The 14,482-nt window shown below is 33.5% G+C and overlaps 1 protein-coding gene across 1 annotated transcript in view; it reads right to left on the bottom strand.

Moving 5' to 3' along the window:
• Positions 1-14,482, bottom strand: part of LOC108767103 (tRNA dimethylallyltransferase, mitochondrial) — a 102,497-nt gene that overhangs the window by 17,093 nt on the left and 70,922 nt on the right. The gene's annotated exons all lie outside the window — the stretch shown is intronic.

Below are 14,482 nucleotides of genomic sequence, written 5' to 3'. Positions count from 1 at the left end.
GATTTATTTTGTATATAATCGAGTAAATAAATATAACTTTCGGATTTACGACATGGCCCGTGATTCCGAGAGATGCATGAAAATATTATATAAATACGAAAATAATAGTTAAACGCACACACGCGACTGCATATAAAATTCAATGTCAAATACGGTTGTCCGGTTCTGCGGTTTAATAATCTAATACACCGTAAAAGATTGGTAAATGAAAGCGTGTAATATGAATCAGAGAGTTGTATTAATCGCGCAAACGCGGAGTTCTTGTTACGAGCACAGTAATCATGGAGGCACGAGAGATTTTATAATAATAAAAATGTTGCTTCCAATTTTAGCTTCCTGTTCCTATATATTTTCGCGGTGTTCGACCTTGGTCAATGCCCGAGACAAGGCCGAACTAATATTCTACAGAGCGTAAAGTATAAATTAATTAAATCCCGCATTTAATAATCCTTACTAATGATCAAATAATGCTGATAAATGGTATATAATAAATTATATCAATAACAGATAATATTTATAGCTGAGCACATTTAAATAAGCGAATATAAAATACCTGCTACAGTCGCATCGTGGTAACACAAAGAATCGAAATTGGCTTGCCGTGGTTGCTGATGTAATTGTAGACACTCTTAATTAAATAAATGTTTAGCGATCGAGCAGTTTCCGTATCACGGTATTGTGCGAACCACGAGTTCAAGATATAATCGACCTTCCAAAATTAGAACCGCGCATTAAAAAGTAACTGGATGACGAACGATTGATTATAAGAATGTATTAAACATGTTCCCAAAATAATGAAAAAAATTATAAACGAATTACGAACTATTCTAAATCACACTTAAAAGTAATATAAAAAATTTAGCGGCGGTTTAGAACATAAGTAAAAAATTAAGTAAAAAAGTAGAAGTGTTTTTATCTCTTTTATAATGGAAATATAATTAAGAAATAATTTAAAAAATTTCAATTTTTTTATATAAGTACTTTAAGTATTTAATATAATTTATGTAAAATTTTATTGCAATGTGCAGATTACTTGTTCTATAAATAAACAAAATTTATTTATTTATTATTTATAAAACAAGTAATCTCTGCATCATCGTCGTAATAAAACTTTGCATAAATTATCTTAAATATTTAAAATATTTATATAAACAACTGAAATTTTTGTTATTACTTAAAATAATTTAATTTTAAATAATAAATAAAGTAAATAAACTATAAAAATGTGTTGCGTTAAATAAAAATATAATATTCTTTACACAATTTTCATATATATAGTTTATTTATAGTATAAATATTAACACATTTCCAATTTCAATTTACTTTGTAGGGACTGTACGGATGATACATCCTTAAAGATATCACCAACAGCAAACATAGAATAGAGAGTGTAAGCATGTCTAAGACTTTGCTTTGCGCCATCGTGTCTAAGACAAACAGCTACGATATTTGGAAGCGTTTCTTGCCTGATCAGGGCACTGAAATGTCGAAAATGTTCGAAGTTTCGATGCCCGTGGGACTATGTCTTGGGAAATATAACGTGTATTCCGTTAAATACTAAAAATTATCGTCTTATTAATTCAGACATTAGAGTAACATACGATAAAATAATTTCTAATAATTTCTCCAATAATAATTTTTAATAATAATTTCTAATAATTTAATTTCGAATAATTTCTAATTTTTAATAATTTTTAAATATTTCGTTATTATTTATTAAACAGATTTATTAGATAAAATACTTTCATAGATAAAAATCGAAGTATATAAGAGTTTGCAAAAATCTACATCAGGAAAGACTCGCATTAACCTTTATGTCAATATACGTATGGATACCGGGATATCTATTTCAATTTCTTACTAAAAAAATTGGATGGTTTCCGATTAAATATTAGTAAGCAGTTCTGGATATATTTGGATAATTTCATATAAACTCATTAATTTACTTTTAAAATATTTGGGAAAAAATTTCGACTGTGTGGCATTAAACCTGGCTACATATAAGAATATTTACCACTCCCAACAATTTTTTTACATTTAATTTTAGAAAAAAATTTTTAGACAAAAAGTGGAACGCGATTTCAAGAGGAATGTATTTTGTGATCCACTTTTGTGTAAAACATTTTTTCTAAAATAAAAAATAAAAGTTTTGGGGGTGATAAATTACAATTGATCACGCCTTGTAGAGTCAGATATAATAATCCGGGAAAAAAGCTGGATACCGATATATATTTTGTATTCAAACAACTTTAAATTTGAAAAACAGGAGAGATTTAGTTAGTATATTTATATATCTACACACACATACACACGAGGTGTAAATCAGACCGAATTATCTCTATGCGAAACACCTTGGATAATGCTAATGCCGATAGTACTTGAATTTGATCAATCTAAATCTCGAAAAGTATCTACCGAAAGAAGTCTCATTAAGATCTTAATACCAGAAAAATAAAAAATAGAAGTTCCCATTAAAAATTTTTAAGTTGACTTTGAGAGCTCCTTTATACCTGTCCTCAAGATTAAATAAGTATCGACATATCTAATGTATTTGTTAAAATTCTACAACTTTTGTATGTAACTTTTTTTTCTCAAATGTCTTGTTTTCGAGATATTTTACTGATTCGACCTTTTGCTCAATCTGTAGAAAGAGGATAGGAAGAGTTATTTAGAATATCGATCATTAGACAAGGCTATATATTAGAATAAGTCTAGAAACAGTCTTGAAGGATAAGAAATAATAGGGATTTATAATCTGTAGCGAAATTCCATAGTATGTATCCAGATATCCTGCATATATTGACGTAGCATGAAACTTCCGGGTATTGACATAAAGGTTAATTATCATTATGAATAATAAAACTAATTACACATTTTTAGCAGTATATTTCTATAGAAATCTAATATTGGTCAACTTATTACTGAAAGACAGAAATTAAGTAGATACTTATTTGGAATAAAAGTAATAGTAATTAAAAGTAACAGTAATAATAAGCTTTTAATACTTAAAATAAGTATAATTAATTACATTAAATTTAAATTTTGACTTATTTTGATAAATTTAAACACTTTTATTTTCATATATTATCTGTAAAGTTAACATATGACAAAAAATTATTTCTAACCATTTATTAAATATAGATTTATTAGATAAATATACTTTCATAGAGTTGTAATGTAAAAATTATAGTAATAAGAGTTTATAAAAGTTTACATTAGTAGAGAATCAATTTATTATGGATAATAAAAATAATAACACGTCTTTAGCATTTCTCGTAAACTTCAAATTTTAATTCCTTTTCGTCGGCACTTCTTTGTTTTTTCGTTAACAGTTTGGATACATGTACGAATCGTCGTGCGAGAAGTTTGGGAGAGTCTTTGTTAACTCTAGAGCACGGTGGGGAAGGCGCGCGCCGCGGCGCCGTTGATGTTAGAGGCGTAGAACCGAATTGTAGTTCTCACGGCCGTTCACGGTTAAAACGCGACCTCCGCAACCCGTTTCGGCTATGCGTTCACTTTAAATCCCATTTAAATGCCGGAGCCTCGCGCCCTACACATACGCCCACACACGTACGCACGCACGTACGCGTGTGACGCACACTTGCATGTGAATATGCATACACACGACTCTCTTCTTTTCATTTCATTCATGCGCGCCGCGGCGCTTGGAACAGAGCCGTTGGTGACGCAAGTCGATGGTCAAAGTCAGCTATTTGATGACCACACGGTACATAAGCCACTATGCGGCTGAGCTACATTCCATATGTATCCACGTGCGTGTCCCGTGTGTGCGTTCATGCTTATGACAGAATTTACAACCGGCACGGGTGGCATTGAGATGGGTATAGATGTGTGTGTGTGTGTATGTGTTGTGTGTCGAATTCGGCAGCTATCTTTTTCACAGCTCTATAAAGCTAGCAGGACCAAATCAGCAGAATCAAATCGGACTTATTGAAATTTTTAGTACTTATTTTGTACTAAATTGTACTATTAATGATAATTTCACGTCAAATGTGAGATACGACATGATTATTCGGCATTTTTATAATCGTTGACAGCGCGCGTAACTTCGGTAACGTAAACAAAATGGAGAAAATTGGCATTTAAAAATACTTCTTCCTTACAAAAAAATTTTTCTTTAAATAATAACGCGTCATCTAGCTTGAGATCCCAAGAGTAGTTTTACTTTTCACAGTTATTAGACAGAGTTAATATAACGGTCCAGTAACTGCACAAAAAATACATTAAATTTCTATCTGGGTGCAGTGCATACGTTAATATAGACTTTGAAACAAATCAACCATAGAAATTGGCTTGATTTACAATTTGACACACATGACAGTATGGAAATTAAAAATGTTATTTAACTCAAGGAACTGAGTTCACCACCACTCCTTTGACATCTGACAATGTAACGTATACACAAACTGATACGAATCTTCCAGCGAATATTCCAGCCAAAGTCTTTGTCTGAATCTCGTGGGTCCGTGAGAGCTAATGACGCAAATAAAAAAAAAATGACTCAATAGTCTACAGAGGTGCGGGACGTTCCGCAAATATCGGTGGTATCCCACTTGCACGTGGATTGTTCGCGCTTTTACGCCGCGGCCTTCGCCGAAATCAATGATCCCGTCTGGAGGTGAAAAAGTCAAAGGCCCGGGCTACGCGCCGCGCCGGCCGGATTCGGTAACCGTGTGCATACGAACGCGGTCCCAGGCCGTGGCCGTGTGGGCGGTGCTACCGGGAATACGCGATTAGATCACGCGGATAAGACACGATTCGCCGTTCGCGGTCGGAAAACGAAACGGTGAAGCGGCGACGTCGGGTGCGAATTCCGCGACGTTGATGCAATGCCGAAAGCCGAAACACCGGAGGCCGACCGACATCAATCCTCCGGGCCAATCTCCTTCAGTGGTCCCAGACAAGGCGAAGGATAACGATATGCATTGTCATATCGTTGAGATGCGCATAAGGCATCGATCATCTCAGTCTCATGTATATTACAGCATCTTTGTGTTTATCCGTTGTCAACGTTACAATGTATGTTTATTCACTTGGCACAAGCTTTTTTTTTGTGTAATCTGATCATGTCTTATGACGCAAACAATATTAATTTCGTGTATTTCGTATTTTTTATACCGCGACTTTTTGATCTACTGTGATTTATATATCACAGGAAAATATTAAAAAAATGAAAAATGCGAGTTTGTGTGTAAAAAGATATATATATTCTAATCGGTTACATCCTTTGATATTTCAAGAGAATAAGTGTATTCTATTTTGCGTTATTCTAAAATAGAATAGAGAGAAAATAGAGATAATCCATCGCTCTGTCATTAGCTCTTCGTAAGTGTCAAACGTGGATCCGCGAAGAATTTGAAATAGTTTCCGGCAAAAGCCATTGACCAAGCTCGTCTCCTCCGACTTTTTTCTACGACGGATAATATATTTTCTGAAATCAGCGAAATCGTATAATGTGACACGCAAATGCGGCGGGTTTCGTAGTTTCTTTTTTTCATAATATGAACCAACGAAAGAAAGAAAGAGAAAAGGGAAGAAAAACTCGTCCTATAATTTTGACAAATGATTTTCGTGGAAAATCGAACACGCCCACGGCATCGACCACGCTTTCGTGCAAATTTGGTTGTTTGCGTCGATTTTTCGGGTTCACAAGAAAGAATTGCTACGAAGGGAAACAAAATAAAAGACCGTCGGTACAAAAAAAACGGCGTAATTCGAGAACACGAGATCAGTTCATATATAATTCATTCATTTCTCTTGAAATTTAACAAACAGAAGTGAGCTTTTATGCCAGACAGAAACAATATAACGTAGATTATTAATATATAAATATGTATTAAATATAATATATATACATATGAATATATGTATAAAATAATGATTATAAATATATAACAATTTATAATTCCAAAATAAAAATAATATACAGTGTTTGGCAACAGGTAAGAGAAAATTTTATGTGATTCTCTGGATGATAAAATAAGATGGAAATAAAAAATAACAAAATTGCGATTAATGCTTCGTTTCTTAATTATAAATGTTAAATATTCTCGTAAAAAGTGCTTAAAACAGATTTAGATTGTAATTAAAAACGAAACATCCACCATAATTTTGTTGTTCTTTTCAAAATATTTTATAATCTATGAGTATATGTATAGAATCACTCCTTAAATTTTTTCCACCTGTTGCCAAGTATCCTATGTACGTAAACTGACAAATAAAAAAAAAACGCAGTGCATCCAGTTTATTTCTACTAAAATTGAATAGAATATAACATCTATAGGGACACCAATATTATTATTATTATCATTTTCCTATAAAAAAATGAAAATTTCACATTTCGCACAATATTTGTCAATGATTTATATTTATGTCTTGTAAACTTCCCAATAACGATAAAATTAAAATAAATAATGAATATAGCTTAGTCTTAAATGTCTCATAAGATTCGAAAAAGTAGATCGATAAAGGAGCATAAAAAAATAGGTGTCATGTAAATCTTCAATCGAATGACAAATGTCTCCGTCAGTTAATGAGACGGGAATGGATCTTTAATAATATCGAGACGAAGGAAGACGGCTATAAGAAACATGACACATGTTTTTACCAGTTTTGCTGTATGACATGTAAAAAGAAGGTTGTAACCAGTTCGCTATCGCGATTATAAAACAGGGAATATCGAGTAAAATTTTCAGAAGAAAAGAGAAAATAATTTCTGTCTCATATCCTTACCGATGTCTAAAAAAGAATCTTACCTGAATAGTTACAGAAATATCAAAAGTAAGCAAAGCACGTTAAATAAATAAAAATCGTTCTATGCTAAGTTTTAAATTTTTCTAAAGTCTTGTACGAGCATCAGTCTTTCTTATTTTAAAATATTCATTTCATTCATCTCTAATTCTTTCTCTTCGAAGTTGTGCACATTTGTCCCTTTTTTTTATTTTCAACGGCGACTCTCAATGTAGGCCCGTTGGGTATAATTTCTCGATCGAAGGGGCGGCACGATAGAGAAAGAACAAGAGGGCCGAGGGAAGCCGCCATATGCATATATGTGGTACCTGAGTATATTTATAATATGTATGTGTGAGTGTGACCCAAGGCATTAACAAGACAAGGGCACGAACACGAAGAGGCTTTAACCTATACCGTCAAACCACGATTCTAAGAACGCGAAAATTACTCCGTTATCAAGGTATATTGTGACTCTCTCTTATACTATCTTTCTTTAATGTATTGTTATTAGTTTTATATCAAGTGTGTATTAAGGTCTATAGGCTCGTAAGCAACATCATTGCTGATGCCTTACATTTTGAGGTCCTACTCTCTATTATTTTATCTGCATATAATTTCTCGTCAACGTTTCTCTTTTGCGCTTCAATAAAACTATTATTGTTATCATTATTATTATTGCTGTTATTATTATTGTAAGTAGTTCCAATACCGTATTGGAACACAGTGAACAAAAATTTTTATATAAAAATTTTAAATTAAATTCGCTATAATCAACATATTAACCCTTTGGCCTACAACCACGAGTGAGACTCGTGGTAAGGAATTTGGTCCATAAACAATAAGCACGAGTCAGACTCACTCGTGGTTGTAGGCCAAAGGGTTAATTCGTTATTTCCTATCACTGTCCTTTTTAATATTGTGTCTTCTATTTAAATGAGGATAGCAAGTTAATTAGCCAAGAGTACCAGTGGCAATTAACCGATCGATTGATGGGCTAATCGATAATTAATTAGAGATAAAATTGTCATAAGACAATCTAATTAAAGTTAAACAATCTAATTAAAATTAAAGATTCATGTGTTGTCGATAAGGACAACTGAATATATAAGAACTTATGGAAGGTGGTAAAGTATTTCTGTTAGATTTTCTGTATAAGATATGTGCCTAATTCGTGATAAGGTCAGATTAGATCTCCGACATTCAGATTCGTTTCCTTAGATTAACACTGCGGCCTTCTTAGATCATTTTCGTTGAGAGAACAAGAGGTAATACGCAGCGGGTGCACGTGCGAAGGCGTTACCGTGCACACTCAATTACGGGGGAATCCTATCTTTATGTGATCCTCTCTTCCGATAAATGGTAAAATCCATTACGTGGCTTGCACGCGTGCAAATCCGCACGGCGTGTCTCGCGTAAATCGCACATAAATTCTCGACGTGATGTACGAGTTAATGACGCGATGTTAGTGACTTCATTCGTCCGTGGCATTCATACGAGCCCCACGTTTTATGAGATCCGCTCTGCGAGAGCCATTTAAATCTACCACGTTTTGCCATACCGGACGGTATGGCGGAAGAACGTGGTTCACGTTCGTCTTCCAGTCAGCAATCGAAACGCTTTTATTTGTCAAATGCTTTCAACGAAACCATCCGGCATCGCACCTCCTGGATCGTACACGGAGAGAATTTTCTTTTAAAATTTACCCTGAAAATATGGTAATTGTGGTACAATACAATATATATATTTTAAACATTTTTACCATGCACTTCAGTAAAATTGATCAAACTTATTTTATACTTTATTGTAGTTTTATTAATGAATGAGAGAGATTTATATTAAAATTCTTCGAAATACACCACATAATGTTGTCCCACGATTGACATATTTTCAGAGTAAATTCTAAGAAAAAATTCTATCCGTGTAGTTTATCCACTTTTAGCGACGAATTCCGGATAAAATGAAATTTTTTATATAAGTAATCGAATTTTTACGATGTTCATCATAAAAATTCGATTAGTACTACATAAATGTAACAATAATTCTGTATACAATTTAAGTAATTGTTTCTTTTGTTTTTCAACTTTAAATTTTTCCATATTAATTTGACATTTGCGAAAACGTTTAATATGGAAAAGAATCTAATAAAGTAATCTATCTGTAATAGAGCTGAAAAAAATAGAGATATAGCTATAATAAATAGAGCTGAAAAGAAGTTTTAGGAAATTATAAACTTGAATTCATTAAATAAATCTACATCAAAATACCAGAGAAAAAGTTGTATATCCAATTAACATTTTTTAAAGTCAGAAAACTGTCATTCATCCTGCGTTTATTCCAATAACACTATCGTGTGAAAAGTCATAGATTATAGATCATTATTTTAATGCCGTCCGGAACTTCCGGGGATTTCAACGAGTGAAACGGAAATAGTCAAGGGGTGAGTTTCGGTGAGATTCTTAATGAACGTTTGGAAAGTAGTATTCCTGTCACTGGGCGATCCTTCCCGTGGCTTCCGCTGTCTGTATCACCATGGGTGTCTACGAACGGTCGTAACAGCGCGTCGCGCGTCATCATTCGTTCACCTCATCCTTATAGCGAATTCAGCCGAACAAAAGGAACAACGGCTTTCCGATATTTTCGTTCTTCTTCGCTCTGCCATTCGCGGCTGCATTCGACGCTGCGCCTCGGGTCGAGTTGCCGGAAATGCCGTGCGTGCCGCGGCGTCTAAAACCACCGTAGTCAGATCCGCATGCGAGACGCGCGCTGATAAAAAACGAGATAGGGAACGAAAGATCAACGACAGAAAAAGCTGACGCCGGTCGCGAATCGCGCCCATGTCCTCGGGGGAAGCTTGGTCCGATTATTCTCTTTCAGGGAGGATTTCTGACTCCATGTGATAAAAAAATAATTGATCCGCTGATATTAAAACACTGAGAAAAATTTCTCAGTGAATTGAAAATGAACAAACCAGAAGATTCCGATCATATTAATCAGAATTTTGGTTATCTCAACCAGAATTACAATAGAATTAAGAAAATTTTGCTTTGCCTATTTTCAATCATAATTCCAATTAATGCAATCAGACTCTTCTTTATCCAATGAACGATTAATTATATATACGATTATTTGATATATAGTATATAAATTCACACCGAATTATTTCAGCTAAAGATCCAACAGTCTTCGACCGTTATGGCTTTATTTCCTATTGGTTGTGTATTCACGTGTATGGTCTAATGAGATTCTTATTATTTATTAGTCTTTGTGTTTGAAGAAAATATTTTATTATTATTATCAAAAAATGACACGAATAACAAAATTCGCAACAAAATACAATTATTTAGACAAACATTTAATGAATTTCTGATGGCGCAGAAAGTTTTGCAGTGCCACTTAAATTCTCTGTGACGCGTCTAAATTTTATGAGCAAACGGACTCGTAACTGGGTAACGACGATAGCGGTCGTAGCCCTTATAATTGCTTTATTAATAGCGAAGACTCGTGATGTTAAGAGCACATTCACATCGTGGTACCGACTTCGTGGGAGGCTTGTCTAATTTTAAAAGGCGCTCCGCGTGTCGAAAATTTTAGACATCGTCGCCCCGACGCATTGTGGCAAATTTTCGATCATCGCAAGTATTGAGAGAGTTCAAAGTTTTTCTTATATTATTACCTTATATCTTATAATATCATTAAAACGTTTTGAGCTAATCATAATTTCTTGAAAATTTCTTAAAACGTTTAGTATTTTTCTTTTGAAAAAATTTTGACAAAATTTATAGTTGCTCGTAAAAGAGTTTGAGTTTAGCATCCATTCATATTGGACGCATCCTGGCGTTTTCCTCATGTATTTCCGTTGCGAAGTGAATAAAGAACTTTTCGCAATCTATACGTGTGGCCTCGTACTGAATCGACCTGTCGCTCTATGCCTTTTCACAAGATCTCCTTGGATATATCCTGACATTACTCCAAAATATTCTTCCGTTACCTTTCTGGCTTTTCTCTCTTCGTGCACGAGTTCGGTTTGCTATTTCGATTCTTTTCGGCTTTTTAGTTCTCTTCAAATTCGCAGTCAACAATATTACAATGATATAAATGTTTATTATTTTTATTTTTCTCCATAATCAATTTGGAAACAAAATTGAGTATGAAAAATAAATTACTATTAAGGAAAAAAATAAGGATAAACATTGGCAGGTGTTTAAAGTTAGAGTTTATATTTAAGATTGTCTTAAGTACAGTTTTAATATGTCATGAATCAGAAAGCCGTACTGATGGCATTTTAAAACATTTGTAAACATCTGAACTATAACATTTATATAATGTCTTTATATATCTATATAAAATATACAATATATAAAATATATATTTTTTTTACACTTTTACGAACAACTACAAATTTCGTTTAAACTTCAATTTCGAAAAATTACGACTAACTGAAACCATTTTAGTAATAAATGTATTGGAAATAATATAAGTAAATTAACTAAATATTTGCTTAAAAACGAAAAGAAAAGAAGACAGTATATGATAAGTATAATAATAAATAACATGAAAGTTCTCCAAAGTTAAAAGAAATATAATGAATCGGAAAATACTTGGAACTTGGAACGAGAGAAGAGCGCTTTCCCTCGGTCGAACGTATTCGTTTTGCGGAAGACTTTGATTTCGCGGCCGACTGACTTAACGGGTTTCCCTATCGACAGCTTCCCGGATTCTGAGGTATAGATTGGAGGCACGAGTGCGGCTTCCGGGATGATTTTCACAAAACCGCGATAAGAGAAACAGCCTCAATCCATCTGGCCCAAAGGCCGAGAACGGCCAAGGAGGCATCCTGCAAGTTTTCTTTGAGAGGTGACTCAAGAAAACTCGACCGTAAGAAAGCGATAAACATAGCCTACAAGAGCACTTTACGTTTGGAATAATCCAAATGGTAAATTAAAAAAGAGATTGTGAGTTCTTGATACATTAATCGCTCGTTTCACTGTTAAATTCATAATGTCAAATTACACCTAATTTGAATTATTTTTAATCATTTCTATAGATTACCACTGCTTTTACTCATTGTTAATATGTTAATTTAACTAAAACAATGGAGTTAAATAATTTAATTCAAGAAATGTGTTCAATTTGACTTAAATTTAATTTATTATTTATTAACAAGGAAATCACAACTGTCCAGAACTGATACGATTCTCCTTGAAATATATTGTTAAACATAAAAATTTTTTTAAGATACATATTTCTTTATACGGGTTCAATTTGAGATTTAAAGGGTGAAACAACCCCTCAAAATTTAATGGGGATAGGAATACTTTCAACATATTTTTTTAAATTTTTGAAAAAAATCTAAATCATAGTTACAAAGTACTATATAAAAACTATTAAAAATTTTGTCTAAAATATTTTCTTATATAGCTCACTATTCCGTTGATAATTATTGGAATTAAACATAAGCATTAACTTTGAAGAATTATTTCACCCCTTAAATTTTTAATTCGGTTGATAAAAAAATATAGGTATCTTTCAACAGGAGAATTGAATCGATTCTCAACAGTTGTAATAGATCCTTTGTAAGCGCACAAATAATATGGACGTTATTTATTTCGAAACTGTCCACAGAAATGGATTAATTTATGTTTTGACATGAAAGTTAAAAATAACAAAATATTATTTTGACTCAAGAAAATTGGATTACAATACTGTTACTTTAGAGATTTAACAATGTTCAACGAAATTTCTAAGTTTTGGCTTCTATGGCGTAATAAAAAATGTTTATAATTTTTTTAATTAAAAATTATTTATTTATTATATAGCTTCTTTGAATTTCCAAAACAAAACAAATAGCATTTTAAATGAAAATGAACATTTCACACCCAACGTTACTTTTCATTATTCCGTCGAGGTTGATGGCAACCAAACCCTCTTTTTAAAATGCGAGTCCTTCAACTTTGCCGAACCTAAAAGAATTAAAAACGACCATACTCTGACTCAACGCGTTCCCTAACGTAAGCACCACGAAGGTCAGAAGTTACGACCGGAGTCTGCGAAATGGCGCGCGGATGCGAGAAATAAATTCCTAAGGACTGTCCCGCTGAGAGGAGCTGTTCAACATTATGGCCGGCCATTGTGATTGCCATTTATATTATTTTTTTCCGATTTTATTGTCGAAGGCCGAAGAAAGCTGAAAAATTACGGTGCCAGGCGCGTTTACGCATCTGTCAAATCGAAAACGAAAACTCTTGAAGGAGATACGATTTAGAAGACTTATAGATACGAATAGATGATCGGTTGCCTAAATTGTACTTTATGCAGCATGTTACAAAAACCTTATAACAAATTAATTCGTTATTGTAAAAAGTTAAATGTATAATAATTAATAAGTATTCGAAACACTAAGCTATAATTTCCAATGTTCATTAAAATATAATAATAAAAAATATAATAATATAAAAATAGCTTAAGTGATACCATTCGATAACTTTCCCTTATATATAGATATTTTTCAATTATTTCATAGAGTGAAAAAAAAGAAATAGTAAGTTTATCATCATATTATCTCTTCAGTTTTTGTTTGTCATAATAAAATTGTTTACAAAAAAATTGAGAACAAAAATCCCAGAATGACAAATAATCACGCGCAGTACGTGGAAAGAAAAAAGCTTCTTGGACAAAGTGCAAGAAATAACGTTTTACTGAATGACCTTCGCCTTTCTTTCCTATTGTACCAGGAATAAAGTCCCTCACTTTGCCTACACTTTATTATCGGCAATAAAGGATGACACTAAGCCAACTTGCGTGACTGATCATTTTATTTCCGCTCTTGAAAATAACGAGCTCTATTTATGTATATACATATAATAATATTATATCTATTTATTTAGTCTAATAAAACTCGCCAAATATAAACCCGTGTGAAGCTGGCCCCCCAATATTAAAAAATCGAATATTTTCTTTTTGCATTCGTTTGCTCATCGTTTGCTCACGATTGCTCCGTCGGAATTTTCGTTTGCTCACCCTTAGTTCAAAAGTTATACAAAATTTAAATTTTGGGAGGCCAACTTCACGCTAGCCCCCCAATATTAAAAAATCGAATATTTTTTTTATATTCGTTTGCTCATCGTTTGCTCACAAATGCTCCGTCGAAATTTTCGTTTGCTCACCCTTAGTTCAAAAGTTATACGAAATTTAAATTATTAAAAAATTAAATATTTTTTTTTACATTCGTTTGCTCACGAATGCCCCGTCGGAATTTGTGTGTGTGCTCACCCTTAGTTCAAAAGTTATCCACTACTGAAAAAAGTATTAGAAATCCGAAATATTTATTTTTTATTAAAAAAATAACTTTGAAACTCTTGTATCTTTACTGTATATTCCATATAAGTAGTCTCCGTTTTTGCGAGACGCGTGTGGTACAGTGTGACTATCGGGTGTCACATACAGGATGGCGCAAACTACGTGTTTACCATCGTGCTCCGAACTCCGAAGCCAATCGACGAGTCGGTGGTCGGTTGGTGGTCGTTCAGTCAGTGGCAGGAAATGACGACACATCTTCAGGTCGCGTAGACTCTTCGCACATAGATAACCCAACCAGCTGCCGTCCAAGTGACACTCTTCGGGCGCTTTAAAAGTCGCACGCATACATCGCGCAAGAAGAAATTGCAGGGCGAAGGATAAGACTGGAGAGGAAGACGGAAGGGTGAAGAGAGAGGAGGGCGGGGGGGGGGGG

This window comes from Trachymyrmex cornetzi, unplaced genomic scaffold, assembly GCF_001594075.2.
Source record: "Trachymyrmex cornetzi isolate Tcor2-1 unplaced genomic scaffold, Tcor1.1 scaffold647, whole genome shotgun sequence".
NCBI lineage: Eukaryota > Metazoa > Arthropoda > Insecta > Hymenoptera > Formicidae > Trachymyrmex > Trachymyrmex cornetzi.
Note: the sequence above shows the minus strand (reverse complement) of the source record. Positions and strands in the feature narration are given on the sequence as shown.